The following is an 11,116-nucleotide window of genomic DNA, read 5'->3' on the forward strand; positions in this document are numbered from 1 at the left end:
AATCAGGGTTTTACAAAAATCTTCAAATAAAAATTTGAAGATTTTTTTCGCCCAAAATTTTGAGGAAAAAATCTTTGAAGATCAATTTTTTGCGAAGATTTTTTCGCTAAAAAAAATTTTGAGCTTGCTCAAAGAAGATTTTTGAGCAAAATAAAAAATATTTTTTGTAAAAAAATCTTCTATAATTTTGAGAAAATATTTTGAGAATTTTATAATAAAATAAAATCTTTTGTAAGGAAATCTTTATTAAAATATTTTTGAAATTTTTTGGTAAATTCTTTAAAAATAAAATTTTTGATATATATTTTTTTTATTTTATTATGTTAATGAAAATATTTTTTTTGAATAGGTTGTAAATGTGAGAATTGGTCATAATACCGACTGCATTTTTTTTAATATTTGGAATAAGTAATAATGATTATTTTAAAAATGTAATGTCATAATTTTAATGTTTTATATTTAATGTAAACTATAAAAGTGACAATTGTCATAATACTCATCTCAGAACCTTTAAAAATAATTATAATTAAAAAAGGCTAGTTGAGCATGTTTTGAGATGGTTTCAGTGATTGTAAAGCGTATAAAGGTGACAATTGTCATAATACTTATTTCACATATGTTTTAATTGGAAATAGAGAAAAATGATTATTTCAAACATGAATTAATATAATGTGTAAACTATAAAAGTGACAATTGTCATAATATTCATAACAGAACCTATAAAAATAATTTTATTTTTAGGTATTAAATAGGCGAGAAAAAATTTTTTGAGCATGTTTCGAGATGGTTTTAATGATTGTAAAAATTGTCACAATCGTTATTTTTGAACTTTTTTAAAGCAAGTAGATAAAAATTTATTAAATATAAAATTAAATGTGAATGTACCATAGAGCAGTGACAATTGTCATAATCGTTATTTTTGAACTTTTTTTGAAGCAACAGAGTAAAATCATAAATTGTAAACATGTTAAATTGAAATTTAAATGTGGATGTACCATAGAAAAGTGACAATTGTCATAATCGTTATTTTTAATCTTTTTTGAAGCAAAAGTGTAAAATTATATATTGTAAACATGTTAAATAAAAATTTCAGTGAAGATGTACCATAGAAATGTGACAATTATCATAATTGTTATCTTTGAACTTTTTTGAATTTTTTTAAAGCAAATAGGTAAAAATATATATTGTAAACCTGTTAAATTAAAATTTCAGTGAATATGTACCATAGAAAAGTGACAATTGTCATAATCGTTATTTTTAATCTTTTTTGATTTTTTTTGAAGAAATTATATATTGTAAACTTATTAAATTAAAATTTCACTGAAGATCTACCATAGAAAAGTAAAATTGTCTTAATCGTCATTTTTAATCTTTTTTAAATTTTTTTTGAACTTACAGGGGTAAAATAATAAATTGTAAACTTGTTAAATTTAAATGTGGATGTACCATAGATAAGTGACAATTGTCATAATGGCCATTTTTAATCTTTTTGGAATTTTTTTGAAGCAAAAGGGTAAAATAATAAATTATAAACATGTTAAATTAAAATTTAAATGAGGATGTACCATAGAAAAATGACAATTGTCATAATCATTATGATCATTTTAGAATTTATTTGCTGAAACGAGCAGGTTTTTAGCTGAAGCCCGTCCATGGGCGGCCTAGCTTAATAATTTTAAAAAGTGCGAGCGAATCGGTTACAAAATTTTAACAATTAGCGGGCTAAAAAATTTTAACTTTAGTTTATTATTTAAAATCTATTAGGTAAACATTAAAAAGAATCTATGAATATAATTCCCAGGAAATAAAATTCCCATTTTTTAAGATATTAAAAATTACAAAATTAGTAAAATAGTCACTATCTCCAGGTCTCTTAAATCTTTCTACATCTACATGTTGGTACCAATTAACATTATATTGTTAATTATATATAATCTTTTAGATTTTTCCTCACAGGAAGAACCATCTTATTCTCAAAATATTTCAAATTCAGTTTTATTTGGTATAGCAAATAATTCTTAACCCAATCAAATAAATTTTTCTACAATAAACTCTGATACCTATCATAAACCACAAAAGAAATATAGCAATTGGAGTCAGGAAAAAATTGAAATAGCCATAAACAGAATAAGAGGCCATCCGTCAAACTCCCTCCTTCAAGGGGGAAAACGTATCGGTTTTGGGTACCATTACAGCAATGAAAATTAAAAAAAAATTTGAATTCAATTTTATAAAAAAAAAATTATATAATACTTTTTTTCAATCTGGTGCCGCCTCGCTGGCACCAGCAAATTTCATTTTTTTGAGATTTTTATTTTCTTTAATTCATAAGGCAAAACATTAAATAAAAATAAATAAAGGAGGGAGAGAGAGACAATGGGAAAAACGAAAAGAAAAGAAAATGCATTTTTTATATCTTCATTTAACATTTGATTTTTTATAAATATAAATAAAAAAAACATTAAATAAATGTATCCCATCCAAATTTATAAATGGGGGTTTTATTTGGCCTCAATAAAACAATTATTTTATTCATTTTTTTTATTTTATATAACATTAATTCCTGATTTTTTATTTCAAAATATAATAAACAAGTGAAAATAAAAATAAAAGGAAAAAACAAGAAAGTTAAAATTAAATTACAAAATTTTTTTTTTATATATAATGCAAAATAAAAAAAATCTCAAAGATATTCTAAAGGAGCATTTTTTAATCGATTCTTCTAAAAATTTAGCGACGTGCAGCATGTGTGACAAAAAGATGAAGTCAATACCATGTAAAATAAATTATTTAATTTATTTTTCAATATATTTTTCTAGCAAATCTTAAAAGACACATAACCTCTCAACACCCAAACATAATGAAAGCAGATGAATCTAATAGTGATTCGTCCTTCAATGCTAGAAATACAGCAAAAGAAAAATTCCCAAAAATTAAGATCGATAAATCTAAAGTAATTAATATTTAAATAAAGAATAAATAATTATTTGTTAGGTTTTTGAATGTATAGTATGGTTGATTACAGTCCATAATTTACCCATAAATTTAGTAAATTATGAGGGTTTCCGTATTTTACTAGACCCTATATGTCATTCTCTTCAAATGAAAATAAATAATCGATCAGTGGTCGATAAAATAAAATATACCGCATCCGAAATTAGACTTCAAATTATACATGAATTAAAAAACAAGCTAATTTCTTTAAAAATTGATACAGCTACTAGATATAATAAATCAATATTAGGTATTAATGTTCAGTATATAAAAGATGGCCAGATACAAGTACGAACACTAGGAATGATAGAACTAATAAAAATTCATACAGGTGCAAACCTAAAAGAAGAAATCCAAACAATTTTAAAAAAATACCAGATAGATTTAAAACAAATATATAGCATTACTGTGGATAACGGCGCCAATATGCTTAAAATGGTTGACACTATGGCTAGAGATCAATTAAATAATGATAATGATCTATCTAATTCTAATGAAAATAATTTAAGCCAGATATTATTTAATACAAGTGTAAGTTATCAGGAAAATGTATGTATTGATGATGAAAATGTCTCCGTTTATTCTGATGAAGAAACACCAGAGGGTATTGACGAGGAAAATATATCAGATGATATAAGCAAAAGCTTTGGCTTAAGTTGCATTAGATGTTCTGCACATACTATACAACTTGCTGTAAACATGTTTATCAAAAAATATTTAAAACTAGACTTAGAGAAAATTCGTATTATAATTAAATTGATAAAATCTCACAAATATAAAAGATTATCGAAACCCACGCTAGATACTGTTACTAGGTGGAATAGTACTTATCTAATGATGAAAAATCTAATGGATAATAAAACCTTTTATACTAAAATAGGTGAATTATACCCAGAAACTTTTATTAGTTTCGATTTATGAGATATTATCCTATTAGGTTTTTTTGCTTCATGGCTAGAATGCAAAATGGAGCTGGAGGAAATGGATAATAATTTATCTAAAAGTATGTTGGAATGTTTAAACATTAGAGAAAGCTATCTTTTTCAAAATGACGCATTTCGTAGTGCGATATATATGGATCCTAGATTCCATTATGAAAATGGAAAATATCCTTTGTAAGAGATAAAATATTGGCCAGGGTAAATTAATAAATTTATAATATACATCTTTTTATTTTAGGAACATATATTTGCAACTTGGAAACAATTGCAAGCTATTGACCCTCATGAAGAAAATACAACTCTAGTTATGCCTTCCACTAGTGATTATAAAAAAACAAAACTTGACCTTTACATTGAGCGTGATTGCAAGAAGGGACCTATATTTTATGAATTATGTAATAGCGATATCAAGCTAAAAATAAAATCGTTATTATACAACAAAAGATTGCCATCCTCACAAGATATTTTGCAATATTGGGTTTCAAGAAAACACCAAGATGCAGAATTATTTAAATTATCTCAAATAATTCTTGCTGCTCCTTGCACCCAGGTCTCAGTTGAGAGAGCATTTAGTGCATTGGCACTAACTGTAACCTCTCTAAGTACAAGATTAGACAAAGATATACTTGATGATATTTTAATTATAAAGCTTAATCGTACATTGTTAAATAATGTGATATTTTAAATAATTATTTATATAACCTATTTCATTATAAAGTTATTGTTTACATTGAAATTTTAATAAATAAAAATTCATATATATGACTGATTTAGATTTTTTGTATGAATAGTATAATCAGAGGGGGGCGTATTTTACTAGATATATCCAAATAGTAGTTTCTAAGATCTAAAATTGATTTAAAAGATTAAAGAAAAAATATTTTTAAATTTGTTGTTCCCAAAAATATCATGTTTATATTGATGCATCTTTCTAGTTCAACTCCGTTCCGATTGGCTCTAAAAATTTAACATATATGATACTATTATCATCTGCCCAGAGGTTTAAGTGTTTCCCAACAAGATCATATTAACCTAATTTAAAAATAATGGATATGACTATGAGTAATGTGATAATTTCAAAATATATATATATTAAAATAATTTCAAAAGGGGGTTGAGAATTAGATATGTCACTTATCTATGGTACATATTCACTGAAATTTTAATTTAACATGTGTACAATTTATTATTTTACCCTTTAAGTTCAAAAAAATTAAAAATGATAATTGTCACTTTTCTATGGTAGATCTCCACTGAAATTTTAATTTAACATGTTTACAATATATAATTTTACCCTTTTGCTTAAAAAAATTCAAAAAAGATTAAAATAAACGTTTATGACAATTGTCACATTTCTATGGTACATCCTCATTTAAATTTTAATTTATCATGTTTATAATTTATTATTTTACCCTTTTGCTTCAAAAAAATTCAAAAAAGATTAAAAATGGCCATTATGACAATTGTCACTTATCTATAGTACATCCACATTTAAATTTAACAAGTTTACAATTTATTATTTTACCCTGTAAGTTCAAAAAAATTTAAAAGGGATTAAAAATGACGATTAAGACAATTTTCACTTTTCTATGGTAGATCTTCAGTGAAATTTTAATTTAATAAGTTTACAATATATAATTTCTTCAAAAAAAACAAAAAAGATTAAAAATAACGATTATGACAATTGTCACTTTTCTATGGTACATATTCACTGAAATTTTAATTTAACAGGATTACAATATATATTTTTACCTATTTGCTTTAAAAAAATTCAAAAAAGTTCAAAGATAACAATTATGATAATTGTCACATTTCTATGGTACATATTCACTGAAATTTTAATTTAACAGGTTTACAATATATATTTTTACCTATTTGCTTCAAAAAAATTCAAAAAAGATTAAAAATAACGATTATGACAATTGTCACTTTTCTATGGTACATCCACATTTAAATTTCAATTTAACATGTTTACAATTTATTATTTTACTCTTGCTTCAAAAAAATTCAAAAAAGTTCAAAAATAACGATTATGACAATTGTCACTGCTCTATGGTACATCCACATTTAATTTTATATTTAATAAATTTTTATCTACTTGCTTTAAAAAAGTTCAAAAATAACGATTGTGACAATTTTTACAATCATTAAAACCATCTCAAAACATGCTCAAAAAATTTTTTCTCGCCTATTTAATACCTAAAAATAAAATTATTTTTATAGGTTCTGTTATGAATATTATGACAATTGTCACTTTTATAGTTTACACATTATATTAATTCATGTTTGAAATAATCATTTTTCTCTATTTCCAATTAAAACATATGTGAAATAAGTATTGTGACAATTGTCACCTTTATACGCTTTACAATCACTGAAACCATCTCAAAACATGCTCAACTAGCCTTTTTTAATTATATTTATTTTTAAAGGTTCTGAGATGAGTATTATGACAATTGTCACTTTTATAGTTTACATTAAATATAAAACATTAAAATTATGACATTACATTTTTAAAATAATCATTATTACTTATTCCAAATATTAAAAAAAATGCAGTCGGTATTATGACCAATTCTCACATTTACAACCTATTCAAAAAAAATATTTTCATTAACATAATAAAATAAAAAAAAATATATATCAAAAATTTTATTTTTAAAGAATTTACCAAAAAATTTTAAGATCAAAATTTCAAAAAATATTTTAATAAAGATTTCCTTACAAAAGATTTTATTTTATTATAAAATTCTCAAAATATTTTCTCAAAATTATAGAAGATTTTTTTACAAAAAATATTTTTTATTTTGCTCAAAAATCTTCTTTGAGCAAGCTCAAAATTTTTTTTAGCGAAAAAATCTTCGCATTTTTGGATTTTCAAAAGAGCAACGATCTGTGAAGATTTTTGAATTTTGAGCAAATGTTAAACCCTGCTAAAAATTTAATTTTAAGGTCGCGACTGACCAAATAATTTATTTTAAACTCCAAGCTTATCTGAAAATTAATTAAAAATAAATGCTTACACCTAATCTCAAAGAACATTTAAATTATCGAACCTGACCCTAAACAATAGTATAGTAGGCTTGGCTAACTCCCCTATGAGATAAATATAAAATCAACTGATCAGACTTTGATATCTTTCTCACTAGATCTGGGTTTAAAAAATTAATTCTTTAATAGACCAGGTATTTTGTAATAAATTAATGTACTAACTGATATTTAAATCAAAATAATTTAAAATTTATAAATATAAAAGTTTATATTAGCACAACTTAGTGGCAAAGAATACAAAAATACAGCATATTTTGTATACTTTGTTGAGAATTCGTGCTAAGTGTGAATGAGGGGTAATGTTGCTTTATTTTCTCAAGCATTGCGAAATTAATCACTAGCAAAATCACGCTAATTTGTCTCAGTTACAATATAACACCATACACCAGTAATCTCTTAAATCATATGAATGTATATTTAATATTAACTTTTTATCCTAATCCTGTTCCTAACACAATTTAATTAATCATTACAAATTTTTTTACTTAATTATCAAAAGCAAATATTCAATAAGCTTATCAGAATTTTTTTTATGTTGTTATTAATAGTTCAAAGCATTTTGTCCATATTTAGAAAATTAATTATAACTAAATCTAAAAATTTTGAGTAATTGTGCCCATCCCAGATACACATTATTATTATCTATTTATAATTATTATTTTTTCATATATAAATAACTCATTATATAGTGTCGTTTTTCTTTTCTAATTATATGATGGGAAGGCAAAAAAGAACATGTTATTAAAAGATTTATATTTATATATGAAACATAATTAATATGTGTTTAATAATGTTTAAAAATTTAAGAGTATTTATCTCACAGTGGCATATGCAGGATCTCTTTATAGAACCTATTTAAAAACAGCTAGTGTTGCATAACCAACCCCCCCCCCAGTGCAACATGTCACCTAAGATAATAATCAAGATATTTTGAAATTTAATTTGAAAGAAAATGAATTACTAAAGGATTAAATGTTACATACTCATTTGCTGTATACCTAGATTTAGATGTTGCTAGGTAAATGACTAATTTCTCCATCCAATCATTTCATCTTCAAACAAAGATAACAAACTAAATAATTGAAATCATATAATACTGTTTAAATAATATATTAATAGTCTATATATTTTCAATAAAACATGAAAAAAAAAACAAAATGACCTGCAAAATATTTTCTCAAATAAAATTTCTTGGTTTTTCCTTATTTTTCAAAAATTTCCATCAATTTAGTTTATGGGAAATTTGCATCTCTAGTCCCAATATATTGGTGTCCCAGATATTAGTGATCAATCTCCCAGTCCTATTGTTCTTAGACTGGAACCTGACCATTTAATGGTCTGGTCTTTTTCTCTGGGACCATAGTCCTAGCCATTTTTTAAATTATTTTTCAGTCTGGACCATATCTGGTCTGGCCATTTATTAATATTTAAGTTTGCCTTACTATTAAATTAATATAATTAGTGAATTTTTGTGTATATTTTATTTTATATTATTTTTCTAGAGTTATTTTAGCTTTTGTGTTTATTTTTCTTTTTTGGTTCATTTTTAATTTAAATTAACTATAAAAGTTTGTTAAAAAAGAATTATACTTAATGAAATATTTATATTATAACAAATATTATTCATATTTGATTTGATATTGTTAACGTAAATTTAATAAAATGATAAAATAAGAATTAAATTAAGGATAACTAAAATATATTTAAAATTAAAAACCGATCTGGCCATATTCTGGACCACTCTTTTATTTGAGGACCATGGTTTGATCCATGTGTTGGTCATGTTCAGGCAAAAACTATATCAATACCTTCACTACCAGATATCAATATTAAAGATATTTTAAGAAATTAATAGTTACAAATTATATTTTTTTGAATGTATAATTTTTTTCTCAGACTAATATTGTCTTCCCTTTCAATACTTCATTTACTCATCAATTTTTAGAACCACCCCTCCAATAAATAAAAAATTTTCAAAAAAGTATAAATAGTTTTGAATAAATTACTATAAAATACAATTTTAAATGTGTTCCCTTGTTATAGATGGACTACTCAAGAGCTCAATATAAAAATGATAGTCAAATAAGTAAAAATGTGTAGTAATATGTAAAAACTATTTTAATTTTAAATAAATTTATAATAATCAGGATAATACTTGCTATAAAATATCTTAACATTTTTATTTTTAAAAAAATGTGCCAATGTATTAAGCCAACCTGCTTGAATTCAATATCAATTTCACTTGAAGCAGGTGAAGAAAGATCTGGAGTTCCTGGAAGTGATATAACTTCTTCCATTATTGGAATATCTTTATCATCCCTTGAATCACAATCAACATTGTTAAATTTTTTTTTAGATTGAATTTCCATCTAGTGAATGGTCTGAGGAAAATATATATTTATTGAAATTTTTGCAAAAATATAGTAGAGAAAAAGATTTTTAAAAAAAATTAGCCTGATTATTTAATTATTGTATATAAATTATATTTTACAATATTTAGGAAAACCATGTCATAAATAAAATTATTGATATTAAAAATAGGCTTTATTTTTTTTCATTATCACATGTTATACGATATTAATACTCTTTTATTTTGGCATCAAAGAAACAATTCAAACAAATTAAGTATAAAAAAATCTTGGAAATAACGGCGTTGATAGTGAAATTAGCTGGAGCATCAATGTCGGATAAGGAACCTTGACAGCTGTCTTTATGACATAATAAAAAAATATGAAATGGATTAATTGGGCATCTATTAGCCTAAGAGAAACTTCTAAAAATTAAAATATATTTTAATTTAAAAAAGTCTAATTATAAATTAAATATAGGGAATTTATGGATCTAATTAGACAAGAATCAAGATATTTATTTAAGTAATAAAATAATTAAGTTTATCACAATTTATTAGTATATATATTTTGGTAAAAGTTAATTATAAATAAAGAAACATTTGAATATTATTTCAACAAGAAAATTAATATTTTTTTGTTAAAATCTTTGGGCCCTTTTAATGTTCGGCCCGGGCCGTTTAACAACACAGGTAAAAGAAAACACTACTTTAAAAAAAAGCTAATATTTAAATTTTCCATTATGCTAACTTATAATCGCAGACAAAGTTCACAATATAAATATATATAATATTGTTATAGATGTTTAAAAAAAATAAAATTTTAATATTAATAAATATTAAATTAAAATTATTTATTAAAAATTTAAATAATATGTATGTAATACATTTAAATAAAATACTCACACCTAATGTGTGATAACCACTTTTTCCCGATAGCAGCTACATCAACCTGCTCTTTTAGACAAGCGGCTTTAGATTTATTCAAAATAACATTCTAATCAATAAAAAAATCATACCTTTCTCCATTTTACAAACTCAAGCAGAAAATCGCCGTATCTATAATTAGATCTAATTATCAAATATTTAAAACATCATGGCCCGACCTCGCCATTTGATATTTTATTTTTTTAAATGATTTTCTTCTTTTTATAAAAATATACATTTATTTCAATCTTTTTTTTTAACTTAAACTGATATATGACATATTTTATTATATTCTCTATATTATAAAGTTAATTTTTAAATAATAATATTTTAATGAATTTTAATTTAAAAAAAATTAAATAAATAAAAATAATTATAAAAATATTATATAAATTTTTTATAATATATTGTAATATTAATTTAAATAAATTATAATATTAATTAAAATAAATAATAATATTTATTAAAAAATTTATAATAAATAAATATTCGAATATCCTTATAAAATATATCGCGATTTCTACCTATGATATTTTATAAAATCGCTATTTTTACTAACTTATTTTATTTTATTTTATATTCAAATTTATATTCTAAATAATAATATATAAAGTGGATATTTTGTATATATAAAAACATAATATAATTCTTTTTTTTAAATTTAATGAAATAATTTTCTTAAAGCTAGCTATTATGTGTTTTCAAATTATAAATAAAAGACCATTCATATACAAAGTAATATAATATTCCTACATGCATAAAAATTTTTATAAAAAGAGGGAAAAAAATATATGTTAGATGGGGAAAAGGATGAAATAACAATAATTAATATACCAAAAAAATGAGTGGGGAGGGG

General features: G+C 23.2%; 1 long non-coding RNA gene across 1 annotated transcript; it reads left to right on the plus strand.

The window, feature by feature from the left end:
• Positions 1-2,685: 2,685 nt before the first annotated feature.
• LOC135929521 (uncharacterized) lies at positions 2,686-3,037 on the plus strand. The gene is made up of 3 exons (XR_010572604.1): positions 2,686-2,776; positions 2,820-2,953; positions 2,995-3,037. It is a non-coding gene; the product is annotated as an uncharacterized LOC135929521 (long non-coding RNA).
• The last annotated feature ends 8,079 nt before the right edge of the window (positions 3,038-11,116 follow it).

The sequence above is a fragment of the Gordionus sp. m RMFG-2023 genome, chromosome 5, assembly GCF_954871325.1.
Source record: "Gordionus sp. m RMFG-2023 chromosome 5, tfGorSpeb1-WG-v2, whole genome shotgun sequence".
Classification (NCBI taxonomy): domain Eukaryota; kingdom Metazoa; phylum Nematomorpha; class Gordioida; order Chordodea; family Parachordodidae; genus Gordionus; species Gordionus sp. m RMFG-2023.